At 46.1% G+C, this 13,832-nt stretch overlaps 1 protein-coding gene across 16 annotated transcripts in view; it reads right to left on the bottom strand.

Moving 5' to 3' along the window:
• The window catches only part of VANGL1 (VANGL planar cell polarity protein 1), a 62,397-nt gene that overhangs the window by 19,312 nt on the left and 29,253 nt on the right, over positions 1 to 13,832 (bottom strand). The window lies entirely within an intron of this gene.

The raw sequence follows: 13,832 nt of genomic DNA, 5'->3' as shown, positions 1-13,832 counted from the left end.
TTGGATTTTCCACCTCAGGCATCAAAATATGTGTTGCTGGAAGCAATTTTGTAAGATAGTTGTCCCCCTGTGCCAACTACTGCATTAGAAAGAAGAAGCTTTGATAAGGGCAAGGAAATGTGTGCTGTCTGAATGGCTTTCCTCTCCTGGGTAGGACTGATCTATGGCGGCTCCCCAGGACACTTATGCAAGGAGAGCCCTTGTGTTATTCATCTTCTCTCCCTCCATAGCTAGATGAGGTTGACTTCAGCAGGCAGGCTGGAGAAAAACCACAGGCCATTGGGAAGACTTCCCCAGCCCTGACATGTTAGGATTGCAATCCTATACCGACTTAATTGGGAGTAAGCTATACTGAGTGGGGACGCGGGTGGCGCTGTGGTCTAAACCACAGAGCATAGGCTTGCCAATCAGAAGGTCAGTGGTTCGAATCCCTGCAACAGGGTGAGCTCCCGTTGCTCGGTCCCAGCTCCTGCCCACCTAGCATTTCAAAAGCACGTCAAAGTGCAAGTAGATAAACAGGTACCGCTCCGGCGGGAAGGTAAACGGTGTTTCCGTGTGCTGCTGTGGTTTGCCAGAAGCAGCTTAGTCATGCTGCCCACATGACCGCTGTCTGCAGCCCAATGCTGGCTCCCTCAGCCTATAGAGCGAGATGAGCGTCGCAATCCCAGAGCTGTCCACGACTGGACCTAACGGTCAGCGGACCTTTACCTTTAAGCTATATTGAACCCAATGAGGTTTACTTCTGAATAGACACATACAGAATTGTTCTGCAAGGTTCTTTTTTAAACTCCCTGGCCACCAGCCAATTGCTCTTCCACAGTAATTAAGAAGGAAAAACTTATGATACCATGCTTAATGGTTGTAGAAAACCAGGCTTGCTGGGCTATAAATCTTTTGATTTTTTTATGGGGTGTTTCAGAAGCAGGCATGCAATTTCACTTTGACGTTGCAACAACTTGCTTCGGTCTTGTCTAGCCTACCGCTGTGCTAGTAGACTCCAGCATCAGCACTCCCCTTCTTGCAGTGAACTCAGCAAGTGGGTCATGTCAGAGCATGATCTGGCAAGTAAGGCGGCAGCTATAGTAGAATGTGCTGCTCTAAAACTTCATCAGGTGCCAGGAGTGCTGGAAAGTCTTGTGCATACAAATTTATTCCACCTTTAAAAATATATATATATACATTGCATTTGTTTTATTCACACACACACACACACACACACACACACACCACTTTCCATGAGAAGCACAGAGAGAGTATTTTTGAAAGACAGTTTACTAAGGGCAAATCCACTCACTTTCTCAAAAAGAATGGAAGGAATCCAAATCATATCGATATTCAAAAGTTTCAGGCACAGAGGAGAGTCACTTCCAGAGCAACTCTATACTCTATATGTGCAAAAAGACAAGAGTGCATTGAGCAGAAATGAGCTTGATGGATCAGCTATCTGGCTAGGAGTAACAGCCAGGGCTCATCCACACTTCCCATTGCCCCATGCCTAGAAAGCAGGGGCCTGAGCAGTTTTGTTTGCTCCGCAGCTTCCCCCAGAAAAACACGCTGTCTACCACTGAATGCAATCCATGGAAAACCTAATGGCCATTTGGTCTGATTCAGCGGTAAATTGCAGGTTTCCTTGGGCGGAAGCAGCAGGGCAAACAGAGGGGTAGACGCGGTGCTGGACTTATGTATAAGCTAAACAAGCTTAGCACCCCACTCACTTGGGGGGCCCCAAAAAAATTAAAGGGGAAAAACTGGATGTACATTTCCAAAATATAAGATAAAAAACAAATAAAATAAAAGCTACATACAGCAACCATGTTTTGTGTTGTGTAGGCTCCTATGATGTAAGTCATGGGCCCCTCCTGCTAGCTCGCTCCCTAAAACATCACTCGTTTGCTCATTTCTATATATAGGGTGCCTACATTCTGCATGGACTTTTCAACAATTACTTTGATGAAATACATACAGTCATACCTCGGGTTGAATGTGCTTCAGGTTGAGCACTTTCGGATTGCGCTCAGCGGCAACCCAGAAGTCATGGAGCACGATACTTCCGGGTTTTGCCACTCGTGCATGCGCAGACGCTCAAAATGATGTCAAGTGCATGTGTGGAAGCGGCAAAATGCGCCCCGTGCGTGCGCAGATGCACCGTCGCGTCTTACGTTTCATTCAGGATACAAATGGGGCTCCAGAACGGATCCCGTTCACATCCCGAGGTACCACTGTATTTTGTTATGTGTGAATGGCTTTAGATACCTATTAGGTCCATAAATTACCATAGCATATATTCAACACAAAAAACTGTGACAATTTGTTGTTGGCAAAGGACAGCTGGACATATAAAGGGCCCCATTACCTTCATTGCTCAGGGTCTCATCAAACCTAAATCCGGCCCTGGGTGGACGAGCCCTCACTGTTTGCCTGCAGGCGGGAAGAGAGGAGGTTGGCAGGTGCAGTTTCTGCCATTACTCTGCTGAGAGAAGCAGAATCTGCCAGATCTCCCTCTGACAGACAGACAGGACCAGGAAGGAGAGGGGCCATTAATCTTTCAAATAATATTTTCAAGATTAAGCAGTCTTCTTAAGTCTCGCCAGAGTATATGTTGTGGTGGTCCTCAAGTTACACTGTTTATAAATCAGGCATGACTATTGATTTGGTCATCAGGAGGGGCTTAGAAAGGAGGAGGCAAAATGCTTTACTCTTCTCAGGGTAAGTATGAGGTCCGTGAAATGTTCAGGGGGTTGTGAAATGATCTTGAAGCTCTTATATTTTCAAAAAGAATGCAAAAAAGAGGTGCTGATATTCTGAATCCTCTAGTTTTGAGGGTGCATCTTTCTTAACAGACTGATCAAACAACTTCCACAGTTAAGCTTTTTATTTATTTAGTTTTAAACATGTTAGCGCACTAGTTAACGCAGCCCGAATTCCTCAGGAAACTGCTGGGCCACAGAAACAATTTCCAACTCCTGATCTTGAAAGGCTTCCCAAGAGTGCAGCCCGCATGCCAAACCTTTTTGCACTACACTTGCGCACAAGGCAGGAGAACAAGCTGCACTAAGTCAGCTGTTATTTCAACTGCTCTTCCCAAACCACCAACTGACAGGGCTGAACTAGAAGTATTTTCTATTGATGATCCTGAGAGGTCAATACAGGGGAGACAAGAAGAAGCAGCACCAAGGAGCAAAACGAACACATAAAATGCTTAGGTGAAAATCAGGCTCTAGTAGCCAGCTTACTTTGCTCTCAGTGGCAGTGCTTATCCACAAACCTAGAGCAGTAGATGCTTTATTCTGAGCCAAACTGGTGTTGATATAAAGTAAGAGGCAAGCATTACACAAAAGTTCAGATGAGCTTAAGCAATTTTTCAAGAAAAGTTGAACTCGGGGCTGCAACCCTATGAACCTTTGAGAATAAGATCTTGTTGGAACTGGAGGGAATTAAAAGCCCACTCATCTTCACCCAGATCATTCATTACTCCAGGAGCAGCACCTTACAGAGATCCAGACAGCATCCTGTAGAGTTTCATTGGCATTCGGCACATGTTGGGCTTTGAAGAGTGTGGGCTGCAGGGACACTGAATAGGAGAAACAGAGAAAAAGCATGCTGCTGTTGAAAGCACTGTTGCACTCCGGTGCCTCTGGTCTGATCCAGCAAGACTGAGCACCCTTGAAATCCCAAAGTCAGGTACTTTAAAGCACTATGCAGGGCTGGTAAAGAGCCCTGTGAGGTGCTTTAAAGTGCCTTAAGCTTTAGGCCCTACTGCCCCTTAGCTGATTGAGCAGAGCCAAAACCTGCTCTCTCACAAGCCAGTGTCTCCTGACTGCACACTGGCAATTACGTCTCAGCTTTCCCACACCTGACATCACATATGCTGTAATTCCAAACAGGCCTGAGGGAAAGTACGTATTTGCAATGCATTTTGTAGATTCTCCTAGCACAGGGACGTCCAACTTCCAAGAGACTGCGATCTACTCACACAATTAAAAACTGGCAGTGATCTACCCCTTTGCGGGGGGAGGGGGGGGAGCAGGAATAAATGAATAAAGTCACTCACCTAGAAATCACTAACGAAACAGTAAGCCTCACAGCAAGGCCTCCAACTTCCATTCTGGCTATCTAGAGGATGGGGCGAGGGGCCAGGGCCGGATGGAGGAGCCAGCAATCGACCGTGATCTACCAAAACCTCCCAGGGATCGACCAGTTGATCGCGATAGACCTGTTGGACATCCCTGTCCTAGCAGTGTGCACATTCTCTGGGCAGCATGTACAGTGTCCAAGAAACATGCCTTTCCCCTATTTCTTGTGGGATCTTCTGCCTGGGCTATCTCTGGCCTGCTGCCTCCGCTTACATGGCCAACAATGAACCCTCCTATTAATCAGTCAAGCAGTAGGAAAGGGGGCACCATATGAAGATTCACTTGGTTCTTCAGCCCAGCCCCCTTTTTACCACTCTCAGCGCAAGGGCAATTGCAGGGAGAGGAAAATTGCAAAACTTCCCTATTGCTTAGGGAAAAGCTTACTAGCAGCACATGCATCTCTTCGACATACACTACACAGTTGCATACACATCTTTCCCTCTCTTTTTGCCCAGCAGCATCTCTCTCAGACACACACATACACAGCATAATTGACCACCCCACCAAAAAAAGGAAAAGGAAAAGCCCCTCCACAGGTGGAGGAAGTGCCTGCAACTAAAAGGAAAAAAATAACATTAAAAAATGCACAAGGGCCACCAACCCGGCGCCTGTGGATCCCCTGCTGGGGATTCCTGTACTAGAGAGATCCAGCAATGTACAACAAATACAAAGTGAAGACCAAACAGCAGCCACCCTAGGAGAACCAACAACAAATGCTTCACATTCTCGGCAATCTCATGTCCCTTCCAAGGAATCAAGAAAGTGGCACCAAGCCACAGCATCCCACAGGCACCTTGAAAGCAGAATTAGAAACTCAGATATATAAGCTATATATAAGCTATACCTGGGCGGCAGCTGCCACAAAGCAATGTCTATCTGCCGGGGGGTTGACTAGATGGCCCTCGGGGTCCTCCCAGTGCTACGATTCTAGGATCTTAACTGCATTGCCTGACTGCAGCTTCCTCTTACAACAATTCACTTCTCAGTGTGCAAGGCGGAGAAACACACACAGGGGAAATGGTATTAGCGATGGACTAAGGTAGAGGCTTGTAAATTGTGGTCTGTGAGTTCCGTTTGGGTGGCCTGTGGAAAGGCTACAGCACAGTGAAATAGATCTGTACTCAGCCCTGCACTGTGTCTTTTGCTGGCTTGACGGAGATGTCAGTTGCAACCTGGAGCCCAAAAATCTCCACACAGGTGCAACTGGACCCGTGCGTGGCACCTGGGGAATTTCATACACTGCCTGAAAGCGTAGCTCTTTTCAGGAATTACTGACCTGAAGAGGCAACAGAAGCACAGTGGGGTCACGCATTTAGCCCACATAATTGAGAACCTCACAAGATCAAGGTTCTCAATTGTATTGGCAGCCTTCATAGACACAAAAGGCACACCACTCTCATCGTGTGAGGGGCTGAGAAACTGCAGTGGCACCTTGGGTTAAGTACTTAATTCGTTCCAGAGGTTCGTTCTTAACCTGAAACTGTTCTTAACCTGAAGACCACTTTAGCTAATGGGGCCTTCTGCTGCTGCTGCGCCGCCGGAGCCCGATTTCTGTTCTTATCCTGAAGCAAAGTTCTTAACCTGAAGCACTATTTCTGGGTTAGCGGAATCTGTAACCTGAAGCGTATGTAACCTGAAGCGCCTGTAACCCGAGGTACCACTGTAATGTGTATCTCTGGGTCAGGGCTTAAGCACACAGCCCAGTTTCCAAGACAGTAATACCTGAAGGGAACTTTAGTCATTCGTGTTTACAAATAATTACTGTGCATCTCTCTAACTCATTATTCCTCTGAGGCATCTAGACTATCATGAATGGACAACAGGCAGAGGAGAAAATGACGGACTGAAAGACTAGAAAACAAAGGTACACCCTCTTGAAGGTTGGTAATCAACCAGAGTAATAGTCCAGAATAAGTAGAGGCATAGACAGGTTTGTCGGCAAACGTACAGACAACAGAAATCTGCAGCCAACCCTGGCTCGCTCATGTGTACTTGGATTATACATGTGCCTGTTACGTGGTTTTAGGTGTATACCTGAGAAACCTTGTGTGAAAATGTTCTGAAGCCAAATGCAATTTTACGGTTCATGCAACCTGTTATTACAACACCCTCCATTGCTCATTCAAAGAATGAGATTTTCCCTCTGTCCCTTTTGTTCCCCATTGCCAACTGCAGCTTATGATTTCAAACTCCTGAGCTACAGCAAATCTGATTCAAGCCTTACTATGCCTCTCGAGACCTGATGTGCTTCTCTGGAGCAACCCACCGGGGGGGGGGGGGGGAGAGAGTGAAGAAAATGAGGACACACACAAAAAAGAGCACAGCTTCAGCTCAATTTCACCCCAGCTGGTATGGTAGCCACCCAGAGTTTAGCCTGATTCATCCTTTGCCAGTGTTTTGCTTTTCGTTTAAACAGGTTCATCTAAATGCTGATGCTACATATTACTTGCAGGGCAGAGCTTGCAGGGCAGCAGCTGAAAAAGGAGCACAAAGGGTTTTCTTGTGTGTGTGTTTCTTGTGGCTGATTAGCTGCTCTCCCTGTGCAAAGGTCAGAGGGGGCAGGGCTTCTGTTGAGTCAGGTGATTAGCTGTGGGAGGAGCTTATCAGAGCTTGCAGGGCAGTTTGATCCATCTTTTAGATTTAGGGGAGCTAGTCTCAAACGTTTGTTGGGGGAGACCTAGGGTTTCTTGGAGGGGAGTTATTTGTCCTGTCTTCACGCTTTTTATGATGGAGAACCGCTGTAGTCACCCCCAACGACACGTTCTCAAGATGGAGGGTGAGGGAACAGCTGCAGTCGCCTGCGGTTCCTGCGCAATGTTTGCCATCTTGCCAAAGGTTGCAGGCAGCTTTACCTGCAGCAATTGCATGTTGATTGCCCTCTTAGAAGATAAAGTCCAGCAACTGGAGGAACGTGTAGCTACGCTCCAAAGAATTAGAGAGCTGGAGCTCTTCTTGGAAGCAACAGAGCACACCGTCTCCACCAAGGAGGAGACAGGGGACTCTCCTGAGAAGGAGGCTAGTTCACCAACACAGGAGCCAGATATATGGAGAAACATGACTCAAAGAAGTAGGAGGCCCAGGGTTCGCTCTGATTGTTTAGAAATACACAATCGCTTTGAGGTCCTCTCCCCTAGCATGGAAGACGAAGAGCAGACTCCATTTGAGGATGTCTCCCTCATTACAGTCGATCAGGTATATGAAGACGAGCAGCAAGTCAGTCCTCAGGGAATGTGCAGGCGACGTTGGAACGGACAGCTCACGGAAGAACCCTGACCAGACCTAAGAGGAGGCGTGTAGTGGTGATAGGGGATTCCCTACTGAGGGGAACAGAAGCAGTGATCTGTGGGCCTGACAAGATGTCTCGGGAAGTGTGCTGTCTCCCCGGGGCTAAGATCCAAGATGTAACTGAACGACTGCAAGGAATCATAAAACCCACTGACAAATACCCCTTCCTCTTGGTTCATGTGGGAACCAATGACACTGCAAGCAATAGCCTCCAGAAGATCAAAAGAGACTACGAGGCTCTGGGCAGGAAATTGAAGCAATTAAATGCACAAATTGTCATCTCATCTGTCCTCCCAGTTGAACGATGTGGCCTAGGGAGAGAGGGAAAAATAGTGGAAGTGAACAGCTGGCTTCACAAATGGTGTAAACTGGAACGGTTTGGATTCTTAGATCAGTTTCTTGAAGATGGACTTCTGGCAAGCGATGGCTGCACTTCACAACGGTTGGGAGGAATGTTTTTGCCAAAAATCTCAGAAACCTCATCAGGAGGGCTTTAAACTGACTAATGTGGGGGAGGGAGACAGTGCTCCTGAAGGTAGGAGTCTATCAATTGATGAAGATGATCATCCAAATGTCATAGACCAAATGGAGCAAACAGCATGCAGACCTAGTGGTGGGAGGAAAAAATCCTTAAATAAGAGACACGGGGGAATGATTAATGGATTTCAATGTCTGTACACTAATGCGCAAAGCATGGGAAATAAACAAGATGAACTTGAGCTCTTGGTACAGCAAACTAAATAGGACACAATAGGCATCACTGAAACCTGGTGGGATAAGTACCACGATTGGAATGTAATAATAGAGGGATTCAATCTATTTCAGAGAAACAGACCAGACAAGAAAGGAGGAGGAGTGGCATTATATGTCAGGGATGTGTATACCTGTGAAGAGATCCAAGATTTAGAACCTGAAGGTGGCTTTCGCCTATGGAGGCCAAAGCAGTAAAAAAGCTTAATATGGAATGCACATGGCCGAAATATTGGGAAATTTTGGAACAGGAGGGTGATAAACTGAAATTGCAGAGCTTTGAGAAATTAAAAGGTAAGGTCCGAGATTGGCTTCACTATTATCAATTGTTGGAAGTCTATAAGATGGATAGGAAAATTGGCTTCCAGGTGGAAAAATCAAAGTTAGAGACTGAACTGTTAGAACCCAATACTAAGAACTTGTCAAGAATGTATAATCTGCTGTTGAAATGGAATACACAAGATGAAACTGTTAAATCTGCAATGATTAAGTGGGCACAGGATATTGGTCATAACATTTTGTTTGTTGACTGGGAAAAGTTATGGACCACCGGGATGAAATTTACGGCATGCAATGCCTTAAGAGAAAATATTATGAAAATGATCTACAGGTGGTACATGACCCCAGCCAAACTGGCAAAAATCTATCATTTGCCCGATAATAAATGTTGGAAATGCAAAGAAACTGAAGGAACATTCTTTCACCTCTGGTGGACGTGCCCAAGGATTAAGGCTTTCTGGGAAATGATATATAATGAAATGAAAAAGGTATTTAAATATACCTTCTTGAAGAAACCAGAGGCCTTTCTCCTGGGCATGGTCAGCCATGTGGTGTTAAAGAAGGATAGAACTTTGTTTATGTATGCCACAACAGCAGCAAGGATTCTTATTGCAAAGTATTGGAAGACATCAGAGCTACCCACCTTGGAAGAATGGCAGATGAAAATGATAGACTACATGGGACTGGCAGAGATGACGGGCAGAATCCGAGACCAGGAGAAAGAGACAGTGGAAGAAGATTGGAAGAAATTTAAAGATTATCTTGATAAGTATTATAAAATTAATGAAGGTTAGAAAGACATGGGTTGGAAAATAATACAGTGTTCAGAGATGCTAAATATGAAAAGGAATGGAATTGTCAAAAAAACTTTGGTAAATAAGGGAATGGATTTACTGACTGGATAATGAAAATAGAATACAGAACGGGGAGGTATGAGGGAGTCGGGGAAAGTAGGTTGAGAAAATAAGGTTTGAAATTATACTTGTTGTTTTTGTTTATGTTTGTTTTTATTGTTGTTGTTTTGTTTTTATATGTTTTCAATTGAAACTTCAATAAATATTATTTTTAAAAAAATATTTAGAACCTGAAAGCCAAAGTGAGAGCATTTAGGTCAAAATTAAGGGAGAGAATAATAACAGTGACCTCATTGTGGGAGTTTACTATAGATCCCCAAGCCAAACGGAGGACATAGATGATGCCTTCCTGGAACAGATGGCCAAGCATGCAAAAGGAAGGGAGATAGTAGTAATGGGGGACTTCAATTACCCGGATATTTGTTGGATGTCAAACTCAGCCAAGAGCATAAGGTCAAACAGATTCCTCACTGGCCTTGCAGACAACTTCATTGTCCAGAAAGTGGGAGAAGCAACAAGAGGAACAGCCATTTTAGATCTGGTCCTAACCAATGTTGATGACCTGGTTAGTGGGGTAGAAGTGGAAGGATCATTAGGCGCGAGTGATCATGCTCTTCTGAAGTTTACTATACAGCGGAAAGGAGCAGCCAAGCATACTAGGACTCAATTTCTTGACTTTAAGAAAGCCAACTTCATAAAACTTAGGGAAGTGCTGGGTGAGATCCCATGGACAGTAATACTCAAAGGAAAGGGAGTTCATGATGGCTGGGAGTTTGTTAAGAGGGAGATAGTAAAAGCACAACTTCAGGCAATACCAATGAGACGGAAACACGGAAGGTGCCTAAAGAAGCCAGGGTGGCTATTTAAAGAACTTTTAACTGAGTTAAGATTAAAAAAGGATGTGTACAAAAAATGGAAAAGAGGGAAACCCACCAAAGAGGAATTCAAACAAATAGCCAGTGCGTGTAGACACAAAGTCAGGAAAGCTAAAGGACAGAATGAACTCAGGCTTGCTAGAGAGGTTAAAAGCAACAAAAAAGGCTATTATGGGTATGTTCGTAGCAAAAGGAAGAACAAAGAAACAGTGGGGTCACTCAGAGAAGATGGTGAAATGCAAACAGGGGACACAGAAAGGGCTGAACTCCTCAATGCCTTCTTTGCCTCAGTCTTCTTCGATAAAGAAAACAATGCCCGACCTGAAGAATTTGGAGCAAATGATTCAGCAGAGGAAACACAGCCCAGAATAACTAAGGAGATAGTACAAGAATACTTGGCTAGTCTAGATGTATTCAAGTCTCCAGGGCCAGATGAACTGCATCCAAGAGTATTAAAAGAACTGGCAGATGTGATCTCAGAACCACTGGCAGTCACCTTTGAGAATTCCTGGAGAACAGGCGAAGTCCCGGCAGACTGGAGGAGAGCAAATGTTTGTCCCTATTTTCAAAAAGGGGAAAAGAGAGGACCCAAATAATTACCGCCCAGTCAGTCTGACATCAATACCAGGGAAGATTCTGGAGCAGATCATTAAGCAAACAGTCTGTGAGCACCTAGAAAGGAATGCTGTGATCACCAATAGTCAGCATGGATTTCTGAAAAATAAGTCATGTCAGACGAACCTGATCTTGTTTTTTGACAGAATTACAACCCTGGTAGAAGAAGGGAACGCAGTGGGTGTAGCCTACCTTGATTTCAGCAAGGCATTTGACAAGGTGCCCCATGATATTCTTGTAAAGAAGCTGGTAAAATGTGGTCTTGACTATGCTACCACTCAGTGGATTTGTAACTGGCTGACTGACCGAACCCAAAGGGTGCTCATCAATGGTTCCTCTTCATCCTGGAGAAGAGTGACTAGTGGGGTGCTACAGGGTTCTGTCTTGGGCCCAGTCTTATTCAACATCTTTATCAACGACTTGGATGATGGACTCAAGGGCATCCTGATCAAATTTGCAGATGACACCTGTCAGGGGTTCAGAAGGAGAGACACAGGAGGGGGAGCAAATGGAGAGTGAGGAGGAGGAGTACGAGGGGGGCGCAGGCAGTGACAGTGGCCAGAGTTATTCCACAAGCCTCTCTAGCGAATCGGAGGACTCACAGAAGGGAGCGCTGGTGGCCAGAGCGAAGGGGGGTCCAGGGGGGAAGCCCCAGGAGGAAGGGCCCAGCGGGGAGTCCCTGAGCAGCAGCTGGAGATCAGGACCAGCGTCTCCACCAGAGCGCAGTGGGGAGGGGGAGTCCCAGGAGTCGGGACCAGTGTCCTCACCACCAGAGGGAGGAGAGGAGTCAGGTTTGGCAACACCCACATCAGGAAGCGGGGAAACGGTCAGAAGGAAAGTCACCGGCTGGGCGCGCGCGCCAAGTTCAAATGTACAGGAGCGCGGCACAGCGGGGAGCCCGGGAAGGGAGCCAGGTCCTAAAGCCCGCCGGAGGGAGGGGCAAGACTCAGGAGGCTCCGCGTCAGAGGAGTCCAGGAAGGAGGGAACCCCAGAGGGCAGAAGGACCCAACGCAGGAAAGAGCAGCGCAAGAGGTGGAGCCGGGCTAGAATCTTAAACTGGTGTGGGTGGAGCAGTGAGTCAGAGGGGACTTAGCCGGTCTAGCGCCAAGACGTGGGTCTGCGCGCCCAGAGCTTGGAAATGGAAACTAAACTTTAATAAAGACTTTTGTATATAACATCCACTGGGCGTTGGTCCTCTGTGAGCTGGGACCTAGCAGCAGTCCTGACAACACCAAACTGGGAGGGGTGGCTAACACCCCAGAGGACAGGATCACACTTCAAAACGACCTTGACAGATTAGAGAACTGGGCCAACACAAACAAGATGAATTTTAACAGGGAGAAATGTAAAGTATTGCACTTGGGCAAAAAAAATGAGAGGCACAAATACAAGATGGGTGACACCTGGCTTGAGAGCAGTACATGTGAAAAGGATCTAGGAGTATTGGTTGACCACAAACTTGACATGAGCCAACAGTGTGATGCGGCAGCTAAAAAAGCCAATGCAATTCTGGGCTGCATCAATAGGAGTATAGCATCTAGATCAAGGGAAGTAATCGTGCCACTGTACTCTGCTCTGGTCAGACCTCACCTGGAGTACCGTGTCCAGTTCTGGGCACCACAGTTCAAGAAGGACACTGACAAACTGGAACGTGTCCAGAGGAGGGCAACCAAAATGGTCAAAGGCCTGGAAACGATGCCTTATGAGGAACGGCTAAGGGAGCTGGGCATGTTTAGCCTGGAGAAGAGGAGGTTAAGGGGTGATATGATAGCCATGTTCAAATATATAAAAGGATGTCACATAGAGGAGGGAGAAAGGTTGTTTTCTGCCGCTCCAGAGAAGTGGACACGGAGCAATGGATCCAAACTACAAGAAAGAAGATTCCACCTAAACATTAGGAAGAACTTCCTGACAGTAAGAGCTGTTTGACAGTGGAATTTGCTGCCAAGGAGTGTGGTGGAGTCTCCTTCTTTGGAGGTCTTTAAGCAGAGGCTTGACAACCATATGTCAGGAGTGCTCTGATGGTGTTTCCTGCTTGGCAGGGGGTTGGACTCGGTGGCCCTTGTGGTCTCTTCCAACTCTATGATTCTATGATACTGCACGAAGTATGGCGGCAGAATTTGGGCAATTCCATTTCAGACGGCATGTGTGCGAGCTATGGGGAAGACAACTTTCTGAGTGTTTCCTCATGTATAGACTTCCCAAATGTAATAAACTGAACACATCACAGCAAGGGCTACAACTATAATAGCACTCGTTCTAATGTGCTAGTTTACTACATAAATAAAATATTTTACATGGGATGCTTAACTCCATACATCCTACAATCTGAAATGGTACAGTCCAGGTATGTAATTTGCATAATCTGCAGATCATGTCCTAAAATGGGGGGGGGGGGAGCCCAGAAGTCCAAAGCTGTTAAGAACTGTTATATGCAAACCGTGTATGTGTGTGTGTAAAACATAGGAACAAAATGCAATAAAATAGTGCTAAAATATAACACACACAAAATCACAGAGAAGGTTCTAGGTTAACCTTTTCCTCAACATGCCAGGCTGTGGAGATAGCATTTTATCCAGGTGAGTATTCAAACATTCAACACCACACCTGCTGTCCAGTGACATGGGGCTCTTCCTCCAGATGTTTTTGGACTCTAAGCACCACTATCTCTGACAATTGGCCTTGCAAGCTGGGCTGAAGGGAGATGGAATCCAACATCTAGAAAGCCAACTGTTCCCTTCCCGATCTAACCAAACTGACAGAACATGGCATTTTTGTTCCTCACCAACTGGTGCGCCTTCCATTCAGAAGACATATGAAGTTTTTAACCCTGCATGCTTACTAAGCAGCACCATCGGGTTGCGGCTCCATGTTGCTGCCACACCTCCTTTACGACCTTTAGATTGTACAGCTGCAAAACTGTAAAGGACAGAGAACTTCACCACCTAATGCCACCTTGTTTGCAGTGCTGGCTGAGAGTGAGGGAGAGAGCCGACAACCACACTTTCAAAGTTCTCCTCAGGTAAGTGCTTTCAAGGGTA

This window comes from Podarcis gaigeae, assembly GCF_964106915.1.
Source record: "Podarcis gaigeae genome assembly, chromosome: 17".
Classification (NCBI taxonomy): Eukaryota; Metazoa; Chordata; class Lepidosauria; order Squamata; family Lacertidae; genus Podarcis; species Podarcis gaigeae.
The sequence above is the reverse complement of the archived record's forward strand: the minus strand, read 5'-3'. Positions and strand labels throughout refer to the sequence as shown.